We start from the raw sequence: 26,702 nt of genomic DNA on the forward strand, positions 1-26,702 counted from the left end.
ATTCATGCATTAACACACAACTTCACACACACTTGACCTCAATGTCAAATTTTAGCCCCATAGGGCGAAAACTGTGGCTGACAAAAGGTTGGGGAGATTTTTGTGGACCGACCAACTGACAGAGCAAGCTATAGAGATGGTAGTCGCAGCTTATCCCACCTGTTTCCATTAGTCACAGCTAAACTACTTGGCACACTGCTTGTGTAAAAAATTAATTTATTTACATACAGGAAAGTAGGAACAACTATTTGCCTATGCATAGATCAGTCACTACCACCCACGTTACAATGACTCGGGCTCCACTGCAGCGCAGTCAGGTCCATGTACATTGTCATCACTGTATCCAACCAGAGCTCAGTTTCTGTAGCACTGCCTGGCCTATCCTCCCATGGGCAGTGCTCCTCTACTGCTCTCCAGGCAGCATTAGTATGTGACATCAAAGCCCACTGCCACCCAAGCCCTGAGCAGAGAATGTGACACATGCATGGGTGTCACTGCCGTTTCACCTCCTGCCTGCTGAAGTATGAGGCAATTTCCTGCGAGTGGTGCATGGTGAGAGAGAGCGGGAGGCTAGGCACAGCCCAGCTATGCTGCTCTCTTTGATACTGTCAGGGAAGAGTAATGGCTCTTTGCAGCAACAGCCACCACCAAACTAATGTAGTGTGACTTTGGTTCTCCTTTCCAATGCATTACCACCATAGTGAGTAAGAAGGGAATGGCAAGAAGACAGCCAAACTGTGAGGAATGTGGGAGGAAGGGAAAGACAGAATCCTTCACAGTTAGCATTCAATCTCATTAACTCCTAAATAAACAAAGACACAAGAGGGATGTTTGTGTAATCGGAACACATTTGTGCAGTTGCACAACTCTTACCGACCAGACAGGATGCTACTATAGGCCTACCAGCAAAATCCAGCACAAGCAAACACCAGCCTTGTTAGTCAGAACAGCTCTAACTAATCTTTACAATGATTTCAAGGTCACAGTGCTTTAGTACACACAGAGAAAGCAGCTTATCACTGGAAGGACCTCATCTAATTGGGCAATCTACTATCTCAGCAGCTATTACAGCCTTGCCCATTGTGCCTGACCTTGCAAATTTAATAAGCAGAGAGAATAAAAAGTTGTCTCATCATTTTTGCACGTTTTCGTTTAGCACAATTTCCATATTAAGACAAAAAAAGGCAAAGAAAGCTTCTGTATTTGCAGACCTGCATACCTGGTACCTCTGTTTGAACTCTTTCCCTTCTTTCAGTTACAGACGTAATTGCAATCAAACCCATCCAGAAAGTATACTGTAATTATGCAGAATTAGAAGCTGATTCAAATTGCACAATATTATAATTCATTAAAGCTAATTGGATGCCATGGTCTTTAGGCTTACTGCCAGACAGTTGTATGGAGCTGTCACGAGATAGTGGGTCTTCTGTGAAGCCTAAGGGCTGGGGGTTGTTAGAGGAACAGACTGCTTTTCTGCTTGGCCTTGGCTCCCACATTGAGTCAAACATGTGCCACCAATAGAAACCCATTTAACAGGCAGACAGCATTTCAAAAGCCCCAGTACTGAGGCAGAGCAGTCACAACCATGGCCAGTAATAACATAACTGTGTGACTTATGAATCAGAATCAGCTTTATTGGCCAAGTATGTGTACACATACAAGGTATTTGACTCTGCGTTATGTATACAGTAGAAGTACGGAAGTAGTGATCTAGTGATTTCTTAATGTTGGCTGTCCATGGTGCTGAAGCAGACAATGAATACATTTCAAAGTAACTTTGACACAATAGACACGTTACAGAGTACATTACCAAATAGTAGCTAAGTATACACTTAACAGTCAGAGCTTGCAGTGTGACACATCATTAAGATACTACATGGTTGATTATTGGATTTAAGTTAAAAAAGTAAAAATAGTGTACAATTTAGCTGCTGCATGATGAAGACTGTGCTCTTAAGCGCAAATGAAGCCTCAAAGCAGTGCGTTCTAGTATCTGCTTATGATGAGTGCTATGCAGTCATCACTGTGGTGGCTCTGCTGTATATCACTGCAGTGTAGACAATGGTGTTCTTACATTACCAAGGGGAGGACAGTGGATCACAGGAAGTGAGGGATGTAAAACCAGTCAGGGGATATACAACCCACGGCCGTCGTGGTGCAAATCAACAATTCTATTCAAGAAATTCCAATCCCAATTGTGCCTTAGCCTGCAGGGTGTTGTTTGTATCACTATAGTTTAGGTTTATTTAACAATTGTGTTGATGCTTCAAAAACAGCTTTTAAAAGAGAGCATCAGTGGTCGTGATAAGCACTAAGACTAAACGATAACATTAAATGAACAAGAAATGAACTCTGATTAAAGATGGATGGATGGATAGTTGTTAGTTAATCTAATATCATTAGTAATCCCCTATTCTAAGGCTGTATTAAATTAAATAGCTTTTTCTTTTTTTAGAAACATCTTAGCAGTTTAAAAGATATTGAAACTGGGTTTTACAGTCCCTCCAGGATTTCGCAATGTCGCAATCGCAACAATTCACGTGAATTCAACCAATCACCGTGAATTTGGTGCGACTCGCAATTTTGACCAATCACCGGAGTTTCCGGTGGCTTCAACCAATCCCAGCAGTCCCATGTGCCATACTTTGTGTCAGTATGTGACTCTGAGAGCCACTGACCAAGCGGGAGTGAGAATGGGTTGAAGTAACACACGTACTTCGCCAAATTCATTTCCTTGTTTCTGATATGAAGACGAGACGTGTGTGACTCGAACATCTGACATTTACCAACAAGATGTACAGCGAAAACATTTCAGACCGTCCTGCCAACCAATATACATTTTAACATCAATGTACGCTGTAACGTTTTTCACTCTAAAGTCGCTGAAAGCTGCTGCTGTTTCAATCCTGTCGGCTATCTGCAGCGGGCGGGGCTGCTGCTCCGTTCCCCCTGCGACCGACGCACGCACACACACACAAACACACACACAAACACACACAAACACATGGTGGATGCAGGAAAAACCGGAGATGAGACGACACGATTACCTAAATTGAGGACAGCTACGCTCGTTATTGTAAGTGCAATGATAAGTTAAAGTCCAATAAGTACTTTATCAAACCGTATAAATGTGTGTCCCAGGCCAGGCCAGGATAGGAAATTAACTAACAACGTAAAGATCAACAAGCCACTGACAGACATGTTCAAATTTGATTAATTCAATAAATTTTTATTTTTTGTCTTGAATCCACCAGCCATTTTCAAATTATACCAACATTTGCAGCATCCTGAGCCATTTTGGTAAGGTTACTAGGAAAACTCAGCCCAGAGTAATTTTATTCCCCCCAAAAATATTTTCCTTTTTATTTTTAAAGAACTATACCAAAAGAAATCGCAACTTTTTTTGCAATTTTCACTGTCTCTCGCAACTTCATTGCAACAAAATTACAAAAGACATCGCAACTTTTAATCAAAATATTGCTCCTGCAGGAGCTTTTGGGCCACAACAATCTCAAAAAAAGGCAGTGTAATCCGGGAGGGACTGGTTTTACGATCATCATACTTTTGGAAAACAGCCCAGTAAAGGTATGATTTTACTTTGGCAAATGGGTGGTAGAAGGAGGAACTCTGTATCTTAAAGAATATCAGAGTAAATAGAAGTTTCAATTGCACAACAACCTTTAAACTTGCTCCAATATCATTCAAGTCAAAAATTATATTTTTTAAAACAAGTACATACACAGGGTTATCCATATATTTTCAAAGTTCAAATCCTTAACATTTGCACAACTTCTCACTGACTTTATGACCACACTGCTGTGTAGCAATGAAAACATTAGAGATGCCATGACACTAAAAATGTATTTTTCTGTAGAGAACAGCTTGACAAAAAAAAAGAATTACTACTTATTTAAACATTTTTAACATGCGTGGATAGCAGGAAGAAACTGCAAGAAAGTGACCCAGACATTGAAAAATGATGAAGTTCCTTATAAGTGAAACATGCATTGTAAATATGAATGTCTATCATAGACTGTCATCTATTGTTTGTTATGCACACAGAGACAGACACCAGGCAGAATAGCTCTGTAACATATAAATACAATCCTGATGAGGTATTGCTGATTTATAGCTTAGAAATGCCCAATATGTATTGTCATATGTGTTGTTTATGTCTACACACATTGTTAGCTCAGGTGATTATACAGAATGATATTTTATTGGTTTTATCTAGTTTACTGTATGCACATCTATTAAAAGAGATGTTTCCTCTCGGAGACCACCTACCTTCACAAATAGACACATACACTCATAGACTGAATTGATTTGAATCAATGTAGAGATGGAAAAAAAGAAATATAGAGACAGAGAGAAATAGAAACAAGAGTGTAAAAGTGAGGTGGATGAGGGGTGTGTAACGAGGCAGGGGTTGTCTAGAGCCTGTGGCCTGGGCATGGAGAGAGATGAACTGTGTGTGCACACTGCAGGGTATCGTCTGAGAATGGTTGGGCTCCTCTAACAACTACTGAGGCTAGGTTTGTAGCGCAGTGGGTCACAACCTACGAGTGTCTGGTGTGTTTGTGTTTGAATGATGCATTTCGAAAAACTGAAGAAATGCAAGATAGTAGATAGAGAAATTAAACAAAGGGACGTCGAAAGGAAGAAATTAAAAATACACCTAAGTTTTTGAATGAAACATTTACTAATACAACTTTGCCAATGCTGTGTGTGCATGTTCCTAAGATCCCTTCATTGAGAACTGTGGGGCAGATGTCTTCAGCTAAGGGCAGCCCTCCCAGTATCTTCAAACAGCCTCTTTGAACACATAACACTGTTTTCCCCTATGAAGCCAGACTCTGTGTCTGCCCTCTGCCAAGGCCTCCCACCCACCCTTTATATTTGTTCACTGTTGACTTGTGCAGCACTGTGACCTGGCCCTATGTGTACCTGTACTTCTCTTTATCTCCAGCTTTCCTGAGGAGAGCTCCGTAAAGCTCTGCTTTCACTGTATGATGTCCAAATTTGAGGAGTTTTGTGTATCTAAAGGGGTAATTATACTATGCTCATTATTTCTGACACGATACCTAGCCGCAGCAGGCCCGGCACACTGCTTGAACTGGGAGTTCTAGTTCTTCCTTAACCTCAGCATTAAGTAGCCTCTTTGATCTCTCACCACTGTGACAAAGCAGCACCACCAGGCCTCCTAAATGAACCACTCAGAACACAAGCAGCGGGCAACAACATCAAGTAGAGCTGGGGAGAAAATATGCAGATCCACTGGGAACGCACCGACAAAAAGAGAGGAAAGATGAGAATACAGGTTCTTCAGTATAATTAACTCCAATGAGCTGGAGGCAGATGTGTGACTCCTAAACATAAAAGAAATGATTACTCCCAGTATTTTTCACAAATTGCTTTGAAAATTAGGAGTTTACTCAATAGAAGCACAACATTTAATCTGTTAAAGGTTATTTGTTATCTCCAGGCACCCAGAAAGTACTTCAATTGTCTTGATCCTCACAGGTTTCAGTGCCAATCATTAGCATGCTAATCACAGATGATTTTTTTTCAGACCAACAATGAAGGAAGAAGCACATGGAGAGTCTTTGAAAAAAAAGATTGCTCTATTGAATGTGAGATTAACAAAAAGAAGCTTTTTGAACTAAATTACAATACCCTTTCCAAATAAGCTTGCCAAAAGCATCTTGAAGTAGTGCAGGTGCTCCCTGGACTCACACAGGAGAGGGAAGCCCAAAGGCCTGCTTTGTGATGCCATAATTCATCACAGGTACCTCGTAATAACCCCTCCAATTACAGAAATGGAGTTGAATTTAGCCAGCATTTTCACTGCAAAACTTTCCCTTTATTTTTCCTGTCTCTAACCAATAAAGCACATAAATTGTATAACTCAACTTCTTGAACTTAAACAATGTTTGTAAGAGTATATTCGCTGTTTTGAAAGGTCCTAAAGAAAACTGCTTTCGAATGAAATCTCAACTAATAAACAAAAACACAGAATGAAATGAAAAGAATGCATTGTGGTTCTAAGGAAGCAAACATCCAATTAACTATCTCTCTACTATGTGCACTAGGGTATCTATGTAGAAAATCTCATTAACCAAGACAGGCTTTAACAGCAGCAATTGTATTGAATCTCAGTGGAATTTTACCAAGAACCTATGAACATCACAATAATGTCTACAAAATATTTGAAAATCATTGAAATTACTATAATCATTGAGTAAGATTTTATATTAAAAGAATAAAGAAAAATGGCAGTGTCGTTTGAAAACCAAAACAATAATCCAAAAGCAGCTAAAAATGGCTAAATTCTGCATAGAGGTGAATTGGTGGGTGTTACTTCTTACTTAATACAGACTTAAGTTAACCAAATTTTCACACAATGTACATGGTGAGCATTTTTGGCTGAAGGCCAGTCAGACAAATCTGCCTTCAAACTTACCAAACCTACAATGTTGCTCAAATCATCACCACAACAGTTAGTTCTTCTCCCAACCAAGTCATCTAGGATAAATGCCAGAGGTCACTCTTCTCATTCTGCAAGAAATCAAAATGATAATGACTTCTTATTAGAAATTCTATCTGGATGTGCACACAGGAAACATCAAAAGGTGCTGACAGGGTGACTGGGGGCAACGATGAGGCTCAGTGATATCCACATCAAAGTAGAGGCCGAGGGTGTGGGGACATACATCAGGGAGCTAGGACAGTGCAGCAAAAATAAATACACGCAAACAGCAATTCTCAATCTACAATTGGGATAATTCACCACTCTGAAATTGAAATGTATTATTGGTAACCATTCCCAAAAGGAAAAGGCACTTTTTGGGGGCTGATGAGCCCAGTTGAAGGCAAGCCAGTGCGGATGGGATGATGTAGTTTGGTAAATTATAAATGATAGCCCCACGGTAAAATGACATAAAGGAAATAATAAAATAAAACATCTAGTGGAGCCATGATGAACGTACACTGGAAATGTGCACTTCAGTAAACAATCAGCCGATGTCAATTATATGAAATTGGGCTGGGTATGGAGCATTTTTATTCCAGCACTGGCACAGTCAACCTTTTAATGGCAGGCTGTTAGATAATAGCTATCTGTCTGTTGGCCTCCAGTTTGAGTTCCCAACAAATCCTTTTCACACGGACCTATTACAGAGTGGCAGTGCTGGTTCACAGCTACCTGAGAGTGGCCTTTTTTACAGGGAGTCTGACAACCCCATCACTGTTTCCAGAGACTGATTGGAATTCACGGTGTCTGTACCCCGGAGGTAGAGGTCAGTAGCACAGACCTGACTTCCCTCCATCCGGCCACCTTCTCTATCCAGCTTTGCCATCTTCACAACCATAGCTCAGGCTCAGGACATTCCAGTGTAGAGGTCGACCAATAGTGGATTTTACCGAAACCGATAGCTAGGTTGGGCCGTATTTGCAGATAACCGATTAATCGACCGATAGTATTTAGAATTGATACACCCACAGCAATGCTACACAAGCGTGTGTGTTGTCTAAAACAGTTCTCCTACATATTTGGAGTCATCCAGTGCAAAAATAAACATAATGAGCATTATAATTCATATAAAGGACAAACTATTTACATTTCTTCAAAAAAGGTCCAAATGTATGCCAAATCTCAAAACAGAGACGCCATTCTTCACTGTAGAACGGTTTAGAACGGTAACGGACGATCTCTGACCTGGAGGGATCTATCTTTCCCACTATATACTCTCTGTTCTCGCTTGGATGCCCATATAAGGCGTAATGTGTGACGGACCTGCCTTCCCATTGGTTGAAAACATAAACAAAGGCATCATGGGAGATTCCCTTTTCGGTAGCACGGCGTTAGCGGCAGAAATGATCGAAAACGTGATGAATTATGGACATCAAGTGGATAAATCTTGGATCTAACAGTTTGGATTTAATGCTCAACAACCCCGAAAAAAGGCACAAGTTCCAGGCTGGATAGAAAATCACCTGTAAAGGCTAGAAAGACACCAAATATACCCCCGTGACGGCTAATTCGTTAGCTTTTAGCTGCAGCAATCAGTAAGTCTCTACGTTTAACTGTTATTAAATAATCTAAATATGAATCAGATGTGCCGTTTGGGATCGTGGACGATCCATTTGGGTCGAACTTGTGTTTATTTTTGTCAGTGTTTTAACTGCTTGAGGTAAGTTAGCCTACTACTAATGTTTAGCGTCATCTCAGCCTCGAAAGCAAACAAACACACTGTGCTGTTCTTTCTCTACTAAAAAGAACAAGAACAAGAACTATTCAACAAATTAATAACAAATTAATAACTTTATAATGATATGACAAAATGTACTGTATGACAAAATGTACTGTATACATACCTTTTTGCTGTCGATGCTTTAAACGCGCATCTGATCAGCCTTCTCCGCACAGCATGTGCTCTCCGTGCAGCGCGCAGTAACATGTGTCGAAAATAAACAACACGAGGCATCAGTGATGGTTTTTATTTCGCCTCTAGAGGCCGCTATTGTAATGCATGATGCCAGCAGACCCTTCTCTGCTCTCACGTACTGTGTAATGAATGACAGCGCGCGCTTCTCAGCCGCTCCAGCAACGGACGCAACCAGAAAAAACTATCGGTATGGATTTTTTGCCGATAACGATAGTTCCACCAATCAACTATCGGTGCCGATTAATCGGCAAAACCAATGAATCGGTCGACCTCTATTCCAGTGTATGGCCTATTTGCATTTACAGTACAACTGACACCAGAGGAGACTCAGAAAATAGTTTTAAATAGTTGTTTGATTCAATAACTTTCAACTCACACCGGAGGAGACTAACCCATAACCTCACCTGGCTACCAACGTGGACCGACAGTGCAAAACAGCAGCAACTGTGGGGTAAGACAACACTAGAGCGAAGCCTGTTCCACAACAACACTCCTCATCCTGGACCCTCTGCTACTAATAGAGAAGACTCATTCTAGCTTCAATAATCATCTATTCTGTATTTATGTTCTTGACTGTAGCAGTACTTTGCTTTATTGTTTATTACCTTTGAATATGTTTACTGTATTCACCAAATACACCAAGGCAAATTCCTTGCAAGTAAAAACTTACTTTGGCAATAAATCTGATTCAGATGTAAAAGTGCATGATCAAGTTTTTTGTGTGTTTTTCAAGAAGTTGAAAAGGTACTGATGAGTGGACTGGATTAAAAACCAAAACATAATGATTACGACAGGAAAAAACAAAAACACGTTACAATTAATGAAATAGATTTTTTTTTATGATGATGATGGGTAGGGGTAGTATTTTCCATGACAGTCATTACTAGCCATTATTTTGTATAATCCCACTGGTATGGTTCACACATAAGATTAGGCAGCAGGACTGCTGACTTCTGATTTTCTTACATCCACAGGGGCATAACATTTGCTTAAGACTGCACTTGGCTACCACATGGCTCTTACTCTCTCCTTTCATTACACAAAACCATCAATTTTCCAATTATGGAGTGATATAGTTTAACAACTGAGATTGTATGCACACATGGATTTGACAGTATTATACCGTAAAGTCAGCACAAAACCAAAATTGCTCTGATGAGTAATAAATAAATGTATTTTATTACAGTTTCCAGTAATTAGGTTTTCTATAAACCTTTGATTAAAACTGGAGAGAAAAGATGAAGCACTATGCTTCTTAGTGTTAGGTTTTGACTTTTGGGGGGGGCTTTTGCCTTTATTAGTAGTAGTAAAAGTGTATAGACATGAAAGGGGGAGAGAGATGGGGGATGACACGCAGCAAAGGGCAGAAGGTCGGATTCAAACCCACGCCGCTGCAGGACTCAGCCGACATGGGGTGAACGCTCTTACTGGGTGAGCTAGAGGCCACCCCGTGGTTTTGACTTTTTAAATATAATATGTACTAAGAGGTTTGACTAGCCAGACAACATGAGAGATGCTAAGGTTCAGACACTTAACCAATAGTGTTATGTTGAGTCTACTTTAAAGTTTAGGAACAGGTTTAATGCCTCTGTTAACACTGAATTCATGTTTAAAAACAATTAATGTAGTTTGCACAGCAACAGTCTCTAGCTTATGTTGTTGTTATTAAATATATATATATATATATATATATATATATATATATATATATGTATGTTGTGTGTGTGTGTGTGTGTGTATGTGTGTGTGTGTGTGTGTGTGTGTAAGTCATACAAGGATATTTTACACTATCAAATAAAATATTTAAAATACAAAGCCTTGCTGAATCACTGAAAGCTATTCTTTTTGTTTTCTGGGTCAGAGTGTAATACCTAACCAACTGTGTTCAACAACAGAGGACGGCATCTGCTGTTTTGGTTGACTCATTTCATTTAAGAACATTTGTGAGATGATTACATTTTGTGCACAAAAGAAACAATTTGGCCTGGAAGAGTTTTTGCCTTGCATAAGGAGTTTTCTAAAAGTTTTGGTCGTGAGAAATACTAGGCTACTACAAAGAGTGAATGAAACAAAAAAATAGCAGCATCTGCCTCCTCTATCTCCTGCCCTGTGTACCTGCACAAAGAGCAAGAAAAGGCCTCCATCTTGCACACTCGCATTTATTATTCCATATTCTCCCCTCGTGCCCTTACTAACCCAACCCTCCACCTACAACCCCCATTTTTCTCAATAACTGTGGAATTGCAATGCTACTTCATATCCTAGAACAAATTCCTTCCCTGATTAGTGATGCATTTCAAAGACATCATTATATTTTCAGACTATTTTCTTTAAAGAAATGTACTGAAAACCTTTATGCTGGTTCCCAAGGGCCCCCTTCTCCTCTTCTGTTATGCTCTGATTAGTCTGTCTCTCCCGCTGCCTGCTGGGGGATCCACATTGCTATTCATTTTCTGTCTCTCTGACCTCTGTGTGGATAGAATTCATCTGGCCTATTCCTTGTTCTTTACATTACTTTGGAGACAAGCAGCTACTGTCGGGTGGAGCTATTAAAACATAAACCCCATTAAATAAAAATGTGCAGCAGTGAGGTCTGTGGAAAGAGAAGGGCAGAGAGAAAAAAACTTTTTTCTACTATGCTGATAGTCCTATGTATTGGAATTGGGTTAAATTATGTAATATTCCTTTTTTTTAAATACATTTGGACTTAATAAGTAAAGAAACAGTGCTGTCACGACTTCCACCAATACGTATTTTGCAACCACGGAATAGGTTGACATAGGAGGGACATGAACCTTTGATAAACTGTAATATAGTTAACAGCTACTGTAAATACACTAAACTACCACTAGCCATATTAGCAAAATATGGTTCTGATTTACAAGTATGAGCAAAAAAGAATTTCACCTATCCTAATAGGTGCATGTTTAGTTGGACGATCAAGGATAACTAGATGCACTGATTTGGATTTAATTCCCAAAATGATTAGTGTTTGATTGGTGTTCGAGAGTTTGCCATGGTTGGCCAGCATTTGTAGTTCTCAAAAACATTTCAAGAAACGTATGTCTCTTGAAAGACACAAGAATTACAGTGTTTTTTTAACTTAAAAAGAAAAGTCTGAAGAGCAAACTGACATGTTAACGGTATACTAAGTAGGAAAAAAAGTAGGACAAAAATCTAGGAGGAACCGTCTTTTTCAGTCAACACTTGTTGGTACGGCAAATACCGTCTACAGTGGAGCTGTTCGACTAATGTTACTGGATTAAAACACATTTCGGTCAGTATTTTGTATTATTGACATAGCTATATCACAGAAATGTCTTAATTTTTGTGTGTATATTACATTATTTTGCAGTATTTTCTGTTTGACTCATATCTCCTTATATTTAACACATCTTCACAAGCAATCTAGCTAGCTAGCCTCACAAACAAGCGCCGACATATGTCATCTGAACAGGCCTCGCGCACTGTAACTAGCTAAGTTAGGTCTAACGCGAGACTGAACAGCAGTAGGGCCTGTCACATATAGCCACATGTAAGTAGTTTTAATATTTTCTTATATTATATTAACCTGAATTATGTTGCTATATTAGCTTGTGAATGAGCTATCCGTTGCTAATGCTAATTTATCTCAAAAAGCAGAAACGCTAGCTAACTACTAACTACTACTAAGATATGATTTTACGAGACCAGAGAGGTGTTATAAGACTCCGTCAAGTGTTGTCATCTGTCTTAAAATGAAATCATATCTTGGCAGTAACGTTCTTTTTAGCTACTGCTTTTTGCACATAAATAAGCTACGCTAGCTAAGTGGATTGCTACTTTGCAAGTCAATTGAACCAACCTTACAGAATTAAGGTTAATAAAACACCACATCGATGTAACCAGTATTACAAACTTCTTTTAAGTGGCTGTATTGTGACATTTTGGGTTTGTTCAGATGAATATGTTGGATGCATAGACTGTATCCATGCTGGGCGCGCTAATGTTAGATTTCTTGTGAAGGATGATGTTAGTCACACCGGAGATATGTAATTCAAAAACGGTGTTGTGATTAACACAACTATTAAGGCATGTCTGTAATATACCGGTCGGTCAATAATATAAAATACTGTGGATCAGTGCTTTCCAACCCTTCTGGTCTGAGGTTCCCCCACATCCCTGTCATATTAAGGGTTGTCTCACATACCCACCCCGTCAATTCCCAATGTGTTCACACTATCCTATTAAAGTGAATATTCTTACATTTTCATGCAATTGAACTATAGACATTTAGGTTGGTTTGGTCAGAAATTCTACTAGCTTGGCCTTTTACTTGAAGTGTGGTTAATGTTTCAAAAGTCATACATTACTTTTAACTAATCATTTAAACTGTTAGCTAAGTCAGTATGCCACTTTTAGCTTTTTATTTCTACCATTGATTACTTCGCTATATGTTTAAACATATGTGTTGAGCTGTTTCAGCTGATATATTGTTTTAAATCAATCATAATTAAATTATTTTGATTAGTTAAGCTGCTCCACAATCTTTCCAAGTACCCACTAGCTACAGCAGAGATACCCCTTGCTGGGGAATCACTGCAGGTGTTGTGTCAAAGACTGTTTCCCTGTAGATATGTCTTTCCTGCTACTTGCGATCTAATTGGAGGTGAACAGCCAATCAGAATTGACCTTTTGATTCTGCGATTGGTTGGTTTTGTGGCACACTTGTAACGCTGTGAAAATCTGAGCGAGCGTGTCTAGAGTTGAGTGCGCAGAGAGAAGAGGTTGAGAGCGAGGGAGACAGGACCGGAGCGCAGCAGCTTTTACCTGCGAGCAGAGAAAGACATGCAAATACATTTATTGTGCCCGAAATAGGTTTTTGTTTACTCAAACTAAATTATTTTTTGCGAGTGTTAATTTCTGTTCAAAATGTAATGTAATGTGCTTGCAAAATATAGTTCTCTGCGCTCAAAACATACAATTACTCGCTCAGGAATGTGACATATATAACGCCATACCTATCGAGATAAATGAGCCAGAGAGAGAGAGAGAGAGAGAGAGAGAGAGAGAGAGAGAGAGAGAGAGAGAGAGAGAGAGCAAGCAGCGGTGGTGAAGAGAGCTAGAGAGAAAATTACAGTAAGTGGAATAAAACTTTATTTTCTGATTGTTTCACGGCGGTTACGTTCTAAAACACACCCACACAACCCTGCGGGAAGGTGTCATATTGCCGGAATTTGTGAGAATGCAGAGTTTTTGGATTGCATGTTCTTTAAAAATAACTGTTAGTGAGTGATTGTCTAACTGAAGGATTTACTAACAAAACAAATGGGTTGAGAGAGAGGGAGATGGACAGAGTAGGAAGGGAGGGGCTTTTATTGCAGGAGTCTTTAATGCAAACCCTGAGTGGCTGGGCTGGCTAGGAAGCCTTGCAAAGAACTGTTGGAGTTGATGAGGTAGTCCAGCTGAATGATATACATCGCCGGCCACAGGCGAGAGCTGTCCATTAGTTACAGGGGTTCTTGTAATGCCCAACTCTAGTACATTATTTCCAAATGCATCAGTCAGCGTCGTGCAGCACAGATAAATTCTAATGCTTAAAATCTGTAATGCATACTCTCACCTCTGCTATATTACGCTGCAGGTTAGGAGGGCAGGAAGAGAGAGGGGGACAAAATGTAATTCATTTTTCACTGCAGCCAGTATTCTTCCCATTAGCTTCAAACGTGAGATAAGTTATGGACTTTAACGAGCACCTTTAGCCACCAGAGCACGCTGCACACAAGACTGCAGAAGAGGTGGGCTGAGGGCTATGGGAGGAGGGACTGGCAATCTGGATGTATGGCACTAATGACCCAACACAAGTACCTCACTGTCCTCAGTGAGATCACAATGCAGCTTTTACCAGAGTAGTATTAAAAAGCACTGAATCTCAAATACCATAAACAGCTCATGACGCCTTGGTGTGACAAGACACTCATCTCACGAGACGATACACGATATGAGATTTTAACAAATTTTTTTTAAACTTCAATGACAAAATATGACTGGAAAACTGAAATGGTACACTCTCCTGTATAACTAACCTCTTCAGATCTAATAACTGCGGAGTTTCCACCGAGAATCCAAAATGCTGCCACACAAATGATTTATTCACATGTGATGTGTGCGCAAAATTTGGTGAGTTGGAGCCACCCCCAAACCTAAATGCAATATTAAATCAAAGAATTTACTATTTGGAACATGGCTGCACCATTTTGATAGTTTTCATGAATCCTAAAGTCCTCAAACATGTGTTCGTAAAATGAAAATTAATGCACAAAATCCAAAATGGCCAACTTCCTGTCGGGTGAAAACAATGTTCCTCAAGATGAGAAAAATGTTCCCAACAAATTTCGTGAACATCAAAGTAATTGTATCCGAACCAGGGGGACACTAGGGGGGCGCTATGGAGCCCGCTGGTCACGCAAAAGCCCAATCTCTACAGAAGTTTACGATTTTCGCCATGTCGAACATATGTGCCAATTCTGGTGAGTTTTCGAGTAACCTAAGTGCCTCAAAAATGCAATTGAACAGCAGAAAAATAATAATAATCCTTACAAAAACAATAGGTTCCTCGCACTTTCAGTGCCAAGGACCGCTGGACCCCTGGCACCTTCGTGCTTGGGCCCTAATTGAAGCTGCAAGCAGCGATGAACGGGCCCTCGCCCCTCCCAGCATGCGGGGGTGCTGGCGGGATGCCGGTTGCCTGTAGCACTTTCTCTGTCCACTATGTGGCGCTAGAGAACACACACCATACATCATGTTGCTGTATATCATTTGTAGACCCCACTATAAAAATGCCATGTAAATCGGATGATGTTTGTTACATGCGGCTGACTTCCTGTTGCCAGCAGGTGGTGCTAAGAACCCGACTCAATATGGGCGTGTAGATGTCTCCAGGTCTGGACTCTTATCCAGCATGTGAAGTTTTCAGGCAGATTGGATAAGTGACGTTACAACAGCTTCCAGTGTTATGGCAAAACACACAAAATGGCCACCATGCCACACAGTTCAACAAAAACACAAAAGCTTCGCAATTTGGCATCCTGAAAGTCTTGACATGCTGCTGACCCCATGTGTTGCCAAGATACACAAAAGTTCCTGTTTTGACTGCCACCTACAGGAAGTTGTTCCTCTATAATTTGCGCATTTCTTGGTTAATCAAAATTCTTTTAACTAAACTTGACCCTCATAACTTTTCGTCATGAGGGTCTAGAGAGTCTACATGCAAATTCTGGTGCAGATCGGACTATATATATATTACGGAGCCCCCCTGGTCCCACTTTGTCAAAAAAAATTAATTATAACTATCTCGTGGCCACGAGATACGTATCTTGAGGCCTCGAAATACGATCTCGTGGCCACGAGATCGTAATTCTTCTTCATATTTTATAGCCTATATTTATACTTTTTACATGTATATATGTCACAAAGTGGAGCCAGGCAGCCAGTTTTCTTATGTTGTATATAGTGTGGTGTTTCGGGTGTTTTATTTTGTATTATGAATGGCTGAGACACAAGGAGGAAAGAGGAGTGGATAGAGAGCGAAAAAGAAACGTTGGGGACGGAGCACAGATAGACGGGCAGGACAGCGGAGCTGGAGCCGGAGGACAACTGTGGATGTTTGGAGGATCGGCGCGTTGGCGTTGTGCGAGTGCGATTTGGGCAAAAATAGAAAATCAGATTTCAACCAGTCTATAGAGAAAGGGACTACAGTCTTTACCCTTTTCTGTTTGAGGGAGGGGGGAAGAGGGCGAGCAGCACGCAACGTCCACTCTGCTCTGTCTCCGCTACAGGAGTGCAGGACGGAGCACAGATAGACGGGCAGGAGAGCGGAGCCGGAGCCGGAGGACAGCTGTGGATGTTTGGCGGATCGGCGCGTTGGCGTTGTGGCCCGAACAGGAAAAGCAGAGTTGTCCTCCGGCTCCGCTGTCCTGCCCGTCTATCTGTGCTCTGTCCTCCTCTTTCCTCCTTGTGTCTCAGCCATTCATTATCAAAATGCGCTCCCGGTATATCCCGGTGTGTTGGAGCGCGTTCCGTGTTCCTCCAGCATCTCTCCTGATCATAGGCGCCGATTTATGTTTTCCTCCGTGGGTGCGCACAGGCGCACACCCTTTAAAAAAACAAATTTGTCAAAAATCGTTTGCATTTCAGAACCTTAGAAAATGGACAGCGGCTGACACAAACACACACGCCTATTAACTCGGTAATAAAGCCGTAAAGTAGGATTTCAACTCAGGACAGCGCCACTTCTCACAAATATAGATAGGATTGGAGATGAAAAGTTTAACTGACACGTAACCGCGATCAGCTTCGTGGGAAATTAAGAATCAATCCACTAAGCACCAACTGCAAAGTTTAATTTTAAATGAATGTAGCCTACTGGCAGTCTGGCACACGTGGGTGCTCAGTATTTTCCGTGGGTGCTCGAGCTCCAGAGCACCCACGGTATCGGCGCCTATGCTCCTGATGAGATCTGCCTCAGGTGCACTGGGAGGAGTCTTCCGTTCTGTGCCAGGCAAACTAAAACACCACACTATATACAAAATAAAACACCCAAAACACCACACTATATACAAAATAAAACACCCGAAACACCACACTATATACAACATAAGAAAACTGTGGCTGCCTGGCTCCACTTTGTGACATATATACATGTAAAAAGTATAAATATAGGCTATAAAATATGAAGAAGAATTATCTCGTGGCCACAAGATACTATCTTGAGGCCTCAAGATACTATCTAAGATACTATCTAATTTTTTTGACAAAGTGGGACCAGGGGGGCTCCGTAATATATATATATATATATATCGCATTATAAAAACAATAGGTTCCTGGCACTCAGTCCCTAATAATATAATTATGACTTTATTCAGGACACAATGGAATGTCCATAGTAAAGCAGAAAAATAGAACATTTAATGTTTTATGTAAAGCTCTTTGAATTGCCTCGTTACTGAAATGTGTTATAAAAATAAAGTTGCCTTTCCCTACAACCTCCAGCCTGTCAGTCTCCAACCAGGGCATAGAGAATGCATTTGTGCCTGTCAGTCTGTCTGTCACCGATTAATTTATACGTGAATAGGTCCTCGGTAGTACCAACGTTACTCTGCACGTTTACTGATATCGCAAGACAACTTTTCACCTCGATGAGAAATATCGTCACACTTTAATATCCCAAGATTTCGTTGGACGGGATCTCGTCACACCTCTACTTATTTGTATGTACCACATCTGGTTAAAACGTAATAAAAACTTCAACCAGTTTAGTTACGCTCATTATAACAACATGCTGTCCAAGGCAAACAATTTTAAAACCAATTGCTGATATGCAACTTAAGCACAAAAGGAGGCCACACTGCAAATGTTACTGCAAAGTGGGTGGCTGCCTGAGGGAAGAGAACCTTCACCTCTTCCATTAAAATTACTTTTTTGAAGCATGTAGCGGTAGCTTAGGCTCATCCCCACCACACTCACATTTCTACCTTTGCCAATCAAATGTCACGGCTGGAAAAAGCAAAGCTGTCCTGACCTTTTTAAGAGCTCTGGGATCACGTCATGTGTTTCTGAGAGCTGAGATATGCCAGAGCAGGAGTTAGAAGAGTGTTCACACACTCACACTAAGATTATGCTAGAAAATGTCATACATATCTTAATGTTCTGGATTGTGTTGTGTGAATTAGCAACTAAACCTGTAAGGCAGTTTTTCTCAACCTCTTGCCAAAGCATTGCAATTTTTTAACGTGTCATGGGTCCCTATCTTTAACAAACTATTTCGCACAATTTGTTCACAATTAGTATAGTCTCGATTATTTCAGGACAAAAAATAGCATTCTAAACAATTTACTTCACATTAAGTGTTTCCAGATTGTAGGAATATACTATTACGAAGCCTATTTGAGAAACAACAAATGTGATAAATAATATCACACAATTTATTGTTCAGCTCTACACTATACACTAATCATGATCTACAGCTCAATTAACAATGGAAGCATTATTAGAAACAGGTTTATATGGACACGTGCCTTCTTTGTCCTCCAGGTTTTTTCTCTTCTTTAAGCAGCCTTGAGCTGTAGCTGACAATCCCCTGGAAAACATCTAGTGTCTAGTGTCAGTTATCGACAAGTGACTAATTAGCTTTGTGCCTGTAAGATTTCCCTTCAGCTGCAGTGGAAAGAATATTAAACATGCATGATCAATACTCTAAGGCCAAGCTATCATCTGTTGCCATCTGTTTCAAACTCTTGACTAGTCACTCAATCATACACTGATTCATATTTTTACACAAATCACTAATAGTGCTTGAAACATTTTTGGTGAACCTCCTTATGAACCTATCATGGGAAATTTTTAAAAAGCAATTCCCTAGTAATCGCTGCCCATCCATTTGCTTATTCATAGTATCTGGAATCACCGCAAAATAGCACTAAATATTAACTGGTGAGATAACCAGTGAACAATTCCAAGTAGTCAACAGCCAAAAGTAATCATAATTCATCCATTGATGACACTACCCAATTTTACAAGGAAATTACAGGGTGTGAAAATTCAGTAGCATTAAATACAAAAATTCAGTCTAGTGTAATTCTAGATAAACTGTAGGGGAAAAGCATTACCATGGAAACTCAAATCCACTTCTAGTGCTCGGACCACTATCTTAAATATGACTTTCTTTTTATTTCAAAGATCAGTGACAATAAGCAAAAAGTATAGCATAATAAAGCACTGTGTAGTATACTACTAAATTCATATAAAGCAAGAGATTATATTGTTTGCACTCTAGTGTGTGGTAATTGCACAGACAATAAAAAAGTGTGTGTTTTCATAAAACAAGATTCAGGGTCAATCTTGCAGTTTTATGTGCATTTTTTAACCACTAACTGGCATTAGTGTAAGAGGTGGAGAATACGGTGGCAGAATATATGAAGAAAGATGGCTTTTTATTTACAACTATTCCACCTCAACCCCAGCTAGCTGCAGGCTAAATAGAAAAAGACAGAAATTGTGTCATGTTGTCTCATCTTACATCACATCATGTGCCAGCTCTGTTTATCCCAGCAAAACTACTGGGCCATTAACGCAGATGAATTATGAAGTGACTACAAGACTCTTAATTACCCCATCCACCCAGTTTGAATAATGCAGGATTCTGCTTACAACCATGTTAGTGCGCATTGCATGCAATAGTTAACATAACTGCTTAACACAGCCCTGGGCTCCCGAGGACTGGTGTGTGTTTCAGGATTAAACAAATTTGACTGTGGCATGTGGCACATGCTAAATGCAGCCATTCAGGAAAGAGACATATGGCACTGGACATATTTACCCTCTGGCACTTGTCTCTGGCTCATCAGGCGTGAGAGGGCAGGGGGCTTTGGAAGCATCTGCTGGTAAGAGTGGAGTGTAGTGCAGTGAGGCAGATGACATACACAAACACAGACAAATGCACATACCTGCACAGCAAGGACTGCCACTAAGGATGAGAAAATATAATTACATGGATCAAAATATCATGTGCATATGCACGGTAGTGCACGAAATATTTGAGCTGTGCATGTCATTCTCAGCTCTACATACACCTGTGCATGTAACTTTTCAGGGCTGCCAACTCTCACGCATCGACCGTGAGACATGCAATTGACACTTTTTACACACTCTCACGGCACACATTAATTTTCTCATGCAATGAAAAGCAAATTTATAAACTGATGATGCACAAAAGTAGGGCTGCAACTAACGATTATTTTCATAGTCGATTAATCTGTTGATTATTTTCTAGATTATTCGATTAGTTGTTTGGTCTATAAAATGTCAGAAAATGGTGAAAAATGTGGATCAGTGTTTCCCAAAAGCCCGAGATGACGTCCTCAAATGTCTTGTTTTGTCCACAACTCAAAGATATTCAGTTTACTGTCACAGAGGAGAGAAGAAACTAGAAAATATTCACATTTAAGAAGCTGGAATCAAAGAATTTTTACTTTTGTCTTAAAAAAATTACTCAAACCGACTAATCGATTATGAAAATAGTTGGCGATTAATTTAAGAGTTGACAACTAATCGATTAATCGATTAATCTTTGCAGCTCTACACAAAAGAGGACAATGATGCCACACAGACCGACAAGACAAAGCAGCACAGCGCCACAGCAGCACCATATAAAACCTGGACAAGCCAGCCAGTGCTTGGATTTCTTTTTGGGTCATATTAAATAAGTCTTGTTGAATATTTGATGTCACCAAAGAAGTCATAATATGATAAGAAACTTTTCCACGGTAGGTTTGCTTAGAAGCGCAATGGATTTCTGCTCAAAATGTTCCTATGACCCTATGCCATTTGAAGTAGTTTCACTGTACAATACTGTACATGGAAAGTCAGCTAAAATGATATTGTAAGGCACTGTAAATGTCCTCATTTGTAAACTCACATAAATCAATTGAATAGATGTTCAGAGGTTTGCTGAAATATTTAGTGTAATCCTGTTCATGATGACCCTGTCTATGACCATCTACAATTTGAAGTTAATTTACTGTACAGTTTTGAGACAATTAAAAGATCAGTCAGTGTAATGTACTCTCTCACTCCAATAGCCAGCGTCATGTCACTATTCTTTCAGTGTTTTCTTTTAGTTTTAACTTTCTGTTATGGTGTGGAGTGGAGGAGGCAAGGAGAGCATGATTTCCAAAAAACGAAAACGTCAGTCCTCTGGACCCCACAGCACGTTGCTTTGAAGCCTGGCATTACCACACAGCCAGCATACGGTACCGTCTTTCTTATCATGTTTACAGTAGTTAGTCTGTTTCTCTCTGCCGTTGTTTTTTTTCACAAAGAACCGGGCTGGTTAAAGTTAACTGATGTTATAGAGGTCCATTAAAACAAGCGCTATCAGAGCACACGCTAGGTTGTGATAGACAACGGCAGAGAGAAATAGACTCACTTGCGGTTCGGGAGTTCCAGGTGAAGTCGTGAAAGCCATCGCCATAGCTGTACGGTAAAGCCAGAAGCTGAATGCGGTCAAGCCGTAAAGGGAGATGAGGGGCTATTCGCTGTTTTTCCGTGCTGGTCGGTATTCTTCAGCATTTAGCGGCAGTCTAGAATTTTCTTTTTCGTTAGCCGTATATACTGCCCCCGTCAGGTCCAGAAGGATTGCATTCCCCGGTACCTGGAAAAATGAGTACCGGCACGTTTTCAGAATTTTGGTACCAAGTTGGTACCGAAGTATCGGAAATGTCAGAAAATGGTGAAAAATGTGGATCAGTGTTTCCCAAAAACCCGAGATGACGTCCTCAAATGTCTTGTTTTGTCCACAACTCAAAGATATTCAGTTTACTGTCACAGAGGAGAGAAGAAACTAGAAAATATTCACATTTAAGAAGCTGGAATCAAAGAATTTTTACTTTTGTCTTAAAAAAATTACTCAAACAGACTAATCGATTATGAAAATAGTTGGCGATTAATTGATTAATCGATTAATACCGAAGTATCGGTTCTCGAGACATCCCTAGTCTCTTGTTTTGTTTTCATTTTGACTGACGGTCAACACAAGTCCCTTAGGTGGATCACAAGTACACCTAAAGTTGTCCTAAAGTTTCCTAAAGTTGCGAAATTACAATGATAATTACCTATATTCTGAAAAATCTAGCTACAGAAAGATAGGGTGCTAATACAATGCAGATAAGTGTGTGTGTGTGTGTGTGTGTGTGTGTGTGTGTGTGTGTGTGTGTGTGTGTGTGTGTGTGTGTGTGTGTGTGTGCGCGTGTGTGTGAGTACTAACAGAACAGGTAACTATATACTCACATCTTGCCCAAACAAAATTCACCCTGACAAAAGACAATATTACTACAAACATTTACCTTTTCAGCTCTCATCAGATCCTAAAATCTTACCACAACCAAAATGGTGAGTGTATTCAAAATCAGAAGAAGAGCAATTATATAATTTCATAGAAAGCACAGGCTTTTTAACAGTGTGTGCTTTTACATAGGCTAGCTCCATCATTCATGGTTGGACTGTATTTATGGACAGACCCATTTGCGTCTCTGTGATTTCAGATGCTGTTACCCAGAATGCTAAAACCTTCATGCAAGTGGAGCAAGATTGTCACTTTTATGGGAACATCTTGTGCTGAAATAAATCCTCACCTACTAATGGGTGTTGATGGGTTAAGGGGTGCAATGAATGTGAAGGGAGCTTTCAGTGAGAGTAGCAATCTAGCCTTGCTTCTCATGTCTGCCTTTCCTTTAAAGGTCCCATGACATGGTGCTCTTTGGATGCTTTTATATAGGCCTTAGTGGTCCCCTAATACTGTATCTGAAGTCTCTTTCCCGAAATTTAGCCATCGTGCAGAATTACAGCCACTAGAGCCAGTCGCACAATGAGCTTTCCTTAGTATATGCCATTTCTGCATCTGTAGCTATAGAGGAGGAGAGGGGGGGGGGCAAGGTAGAGAGTGGGGGTTGGCCTTGACCAACTGCCACTTTGCTCGTTTGAAAGCCATGATGTCTCTCTCTCATGGGTGGGCCAAATTCTCTGGGCGGGCAAAGCAGAGAAAGGGGAGGTAACCTCGCTCCTTATGACATCATAAGGAGAAGATTCCAGATCGGCCCATCTGAGCTTTCATTTTCTCAAAGGCAGAGCAGGATACCCAGGGCTCTGTTTACACTTATCGCCATTTCTAGCCACTCGGGGACCATAGGCAGGCTGGGGGAACGCATATTAATTTTAAAAAACCTCATAAAGTGAAATTTTCATGCCATGGGACCTTTAAAACGCAAACAATTACCGTCATAATTGAGACATGCATGTTACTGTGGTCCAAACTTCACCTAGCTCATATTCAGGCTTATTATGATGCCTGCTCAACAAGAACAACACTAGTACCACCACAGTGGTGACATAATATATAACTCAGCCACTCAGCAAAGCCTTCGACACCATCCGGTGTCGCTGAGATCTCCAAGTCCTGTAATGTTCTCAGCCTGCTCACTGCTTTTGCTTTCCGAAGGGAGGCAGAGATGACTAACAAGCCTAATACCAGTACCAAAAAGAAGATAACTGGTGCATCTGTGAGGGAGTTCCTGGGCTCCCTTTGCATCTTCAATGACACACCACACACTTCTGCTAACGGCTAGGCTAGTGCCGCTCAGGCTAATCTGGCACTACAACACTAGCTAGCAATACTACTTTGCTAGCTCGACAGCGGCCAAGGTAATAAAAGTTTCAACTACAGCAGCCACATTTCCTCGGACTGCCTCAAGCACGTTCATCCAACGTGGCTCTGCCTCTGAGGCTGATGATGCAATTGCGCCAGGTGATACCAAGGCCTGATACACGGCTGATCCAAGGCGCTGATTCAAGCAGGGATTTCTCCATTATCTTGCCCTATTTTAGAACACCGCCTCTTGGTTTGATGGCTGAGAGGGAGAAGCTGAGCAGCTTATGTGGTTGGACTGTGGGACTGGGTGGCCGGTGCTCAATGTCCTGGCCACTTCTTTTAGCCCATTCAGCAGTTGGGTCTGAGTTGCTGTATGCACGGATTCAATACCAGCTGGGAGTACATCACATCCCTAACGGCCATCACTGCCTGTGATTTCCAATATGAAAAGCTTGTTCCAGGGCAAAGCACGTATGAAATAGAAGAGGCAAGCCTAGCTGGCTCCTGTCGTTAGTTCCTGAGTTAAAAATGGAGCCAAGCGACGGGTGCACTACTGTTTTATAGGGATACATGTTACTACCTGACTGGATGGTGAGTGCAAAGATCCGTCTCAGGGTGCTGAGGCGGAGCATTGATGGGGTGAACCAATAGCGACGCCTGCAAGAGAGCAACACTTGAATTCATAGAACTAGAGTTACATCCAGGTAACTTCTATTTTCTGTGTGCCGCTGCTTGTGTAGATAGTAACAGTATGTGAAGTTGGGATTTTTTTAACATGGGGGTCTATAGGGATTGACTCGCCTCAAGTGGCCAATCAAGGAACTGCAGCTTTAATAAAACACATGACAAATATCATTTTCAGCATCTTACTCATATAGTACTAATTATAAAAAAAAAACTTTACCTGACACAAGCTAGCATCAGCTTAATTTAGTATCAGGACAGTCACTTAACTTTTATTGTTTTATTCTTCTATGTTAGCTTAAAAGGGATTAACGCTACCTCTTGTAATAATCAATTCAACACGTTCGTAACAGTAAAATATTGTAAAACACCTTTTTCATCTGTGAAAACAGAAGAGTATAAAAATAGAAATACGTGTTTTTCCTTTAACCTTATTCTGTTGATGTTAATTACTTTCTTAGCATTCTGAAAAAAAAGTATAGCTTTAATTCTAGTACTACAATTAACAGTATTTTATCTACAAATCATTTCAAATATAATAAACAAATAAACACATGTAAGTGTTCAGTATAGGAAGCAATGTGAAAAGTCTACAAATTTTAAGTTTTCAACTTTGGTATCTACATTTTCTTTTCTTTATTTTTTAACAAGGACACTCAGGTTTTCATACCTGGATAAATAATCCTGTTAGTTATTTTAAGTATACTTTACTTGATCCTTTCAAATGGAACAAAAGGTAGTTATTCTTGCCCATTATTGCTTGATATGACAGTCAAGTTACTGAATGACGAGTATTGTGAATTTTGACAAAAAAACTAAATGATAAAAAAGTGTAAACACATTTAATAGATGGAACAATCCCTTTGATTTTATTCAACCAAGGACACCATCACTTAAAAGGGCATCACTTACATACAATGCAAGATCAAAAACTCTCAAAAAAAGGTTGTTATTGTTGAAAGTGAGAACTTTTAGAGATAAACTACATCCAATCAGATGACAAAAAAGAACAGTGGCCCAACACAACTTCCAAAAGGCTGTATAGTACAGTCAATTTGTTGCTCACCAGAACAAAATTATTTCCGAAGGTTGGCTTGGATAGGGATCTTAGAAAACAGCCTGACGATCATGACTTAATCATATATTCACTCTGAGCCACAGTAAAACATAGATACTGTATAAAATAGTGCAGGTCCATCATAAGTATTTACTGCCAATTGGCGCTTGTTAGTATGGATTCCATTCAATCGTACAGTAGAACCACTGCATCTTGTGCCAGTTAATTACATTATTAAGGTTCGTCGGCTCGATGCAGGTGGTATCTCTGTGGTTTGTGTTCCCTGCATGTGCAGCCAATGTACAATGTAAAAATCTGTTCCAGGGATACCTTCATATGTACCATAGCATTAGCTAACATTAGCTACTTCAATATTTTCTAGTGTGTTGTGCACAAAAGTCACAGGGACCACAATGAAGAAAATGGTTTGAATATTTCCCATCTTCCTGTTTGACATGAAAGCGGTGAGCTGCTTTGACTGGCAAAGACTGTTCTATTTCCCAAATGTATTTCTATGACAAAAAAGTATGTTCAACAGACACAAAAAGGTGATAGTTTGTACTCTATATAAAGAAACATTCACCATCAAAAGAAACTAAGGTCTTACTTAAAATAATGTGTTTAATGTTCTATTTAGAGAGACTATTGTAAGTGCTGTTTTATAGGAACACTGTAGAGAATAATTTTTGTAGGACACGCTAAATAAATATTTTTTTCTGTTAAGAGAATAAAATACTGGTGTTAAATTATTTTTTTTATTTCTTAGGTCTATTTCTTCTTTGGAAACTTGCTGTTTTTGGCAACTATTTTGCCAAATGTGCATCCATTACTACTTTGATCAAATGTACACAGTACATGACATCAAAGAACAAAACATATGCACACATACACTAACTGCAAGCACACACACACACACACACACACACACACACACACACACACACACACACACACACACACACACACACACACACACACACTATATAAACCAACACATACAACTCTAAAGCTTATTTCCTACTTCACTGCCAACTTTAACTAATATCATTTTGAAAGGCCAATCAGTGTTTATATTTTACAGTTTGGTGTGGCTATTTTCTGGAGAAACATGGATAGACACAAACATCAGTAGGTGTCTCACATTTTCAACAGAACTTCAAATTGAATTCTTCAGAAATTTTGAAGAATTTTTTTTTTTACCTCTGCTGAACCTAGAGTAGGCAAGGCTTATTTAGGTTTTCCTTTTACCACTTCAAAAGGTTGTCAAAATAAAATGTAATATTCAGCTACCATGACACTAAAGGCAGGTTTAAGTTGAGAGGATACGGTTTCC

At 40.0% G+C, this 26,702-nt stretch overlaps 1 long non-coding RNA gene across 1 annotated transcript in view; it reads right to left on the reverse strand.

The window, feature by feature from the left end:
• Positions 1-6,292: 6,292 nt before the first annotated feature.
• Positions 6,293-26,702, reverse strand: part of LOC120556118 — a 67,912-nt gene continuing 47,502 nt past the window's right edge. Inside the window, exon 4 of the long non-coding RNA XR_005638807.1 lies at positions 6,293-6,558. This is a non-coding gene — a long non-coding RNA (uncharacterized LOC120556118). The remainder of the gene's footprint in view (positions 6,559-26,702) is intronic.

The sequence above is a fragment of the Perca fluviatilis genome, chromosome 3 (genome assembly GCF_010015445.1).
Source record: "Perca fluviatilis chromosome 3, GENO_Pfluv_1.0, whole genome shotgun sequence".
Taxonomy (NCBI): Eukaryota; Metazoa; Chordata; class Actinopteri; order Perciformes; family Percidae; genus Perca; species Perca fluviatilis.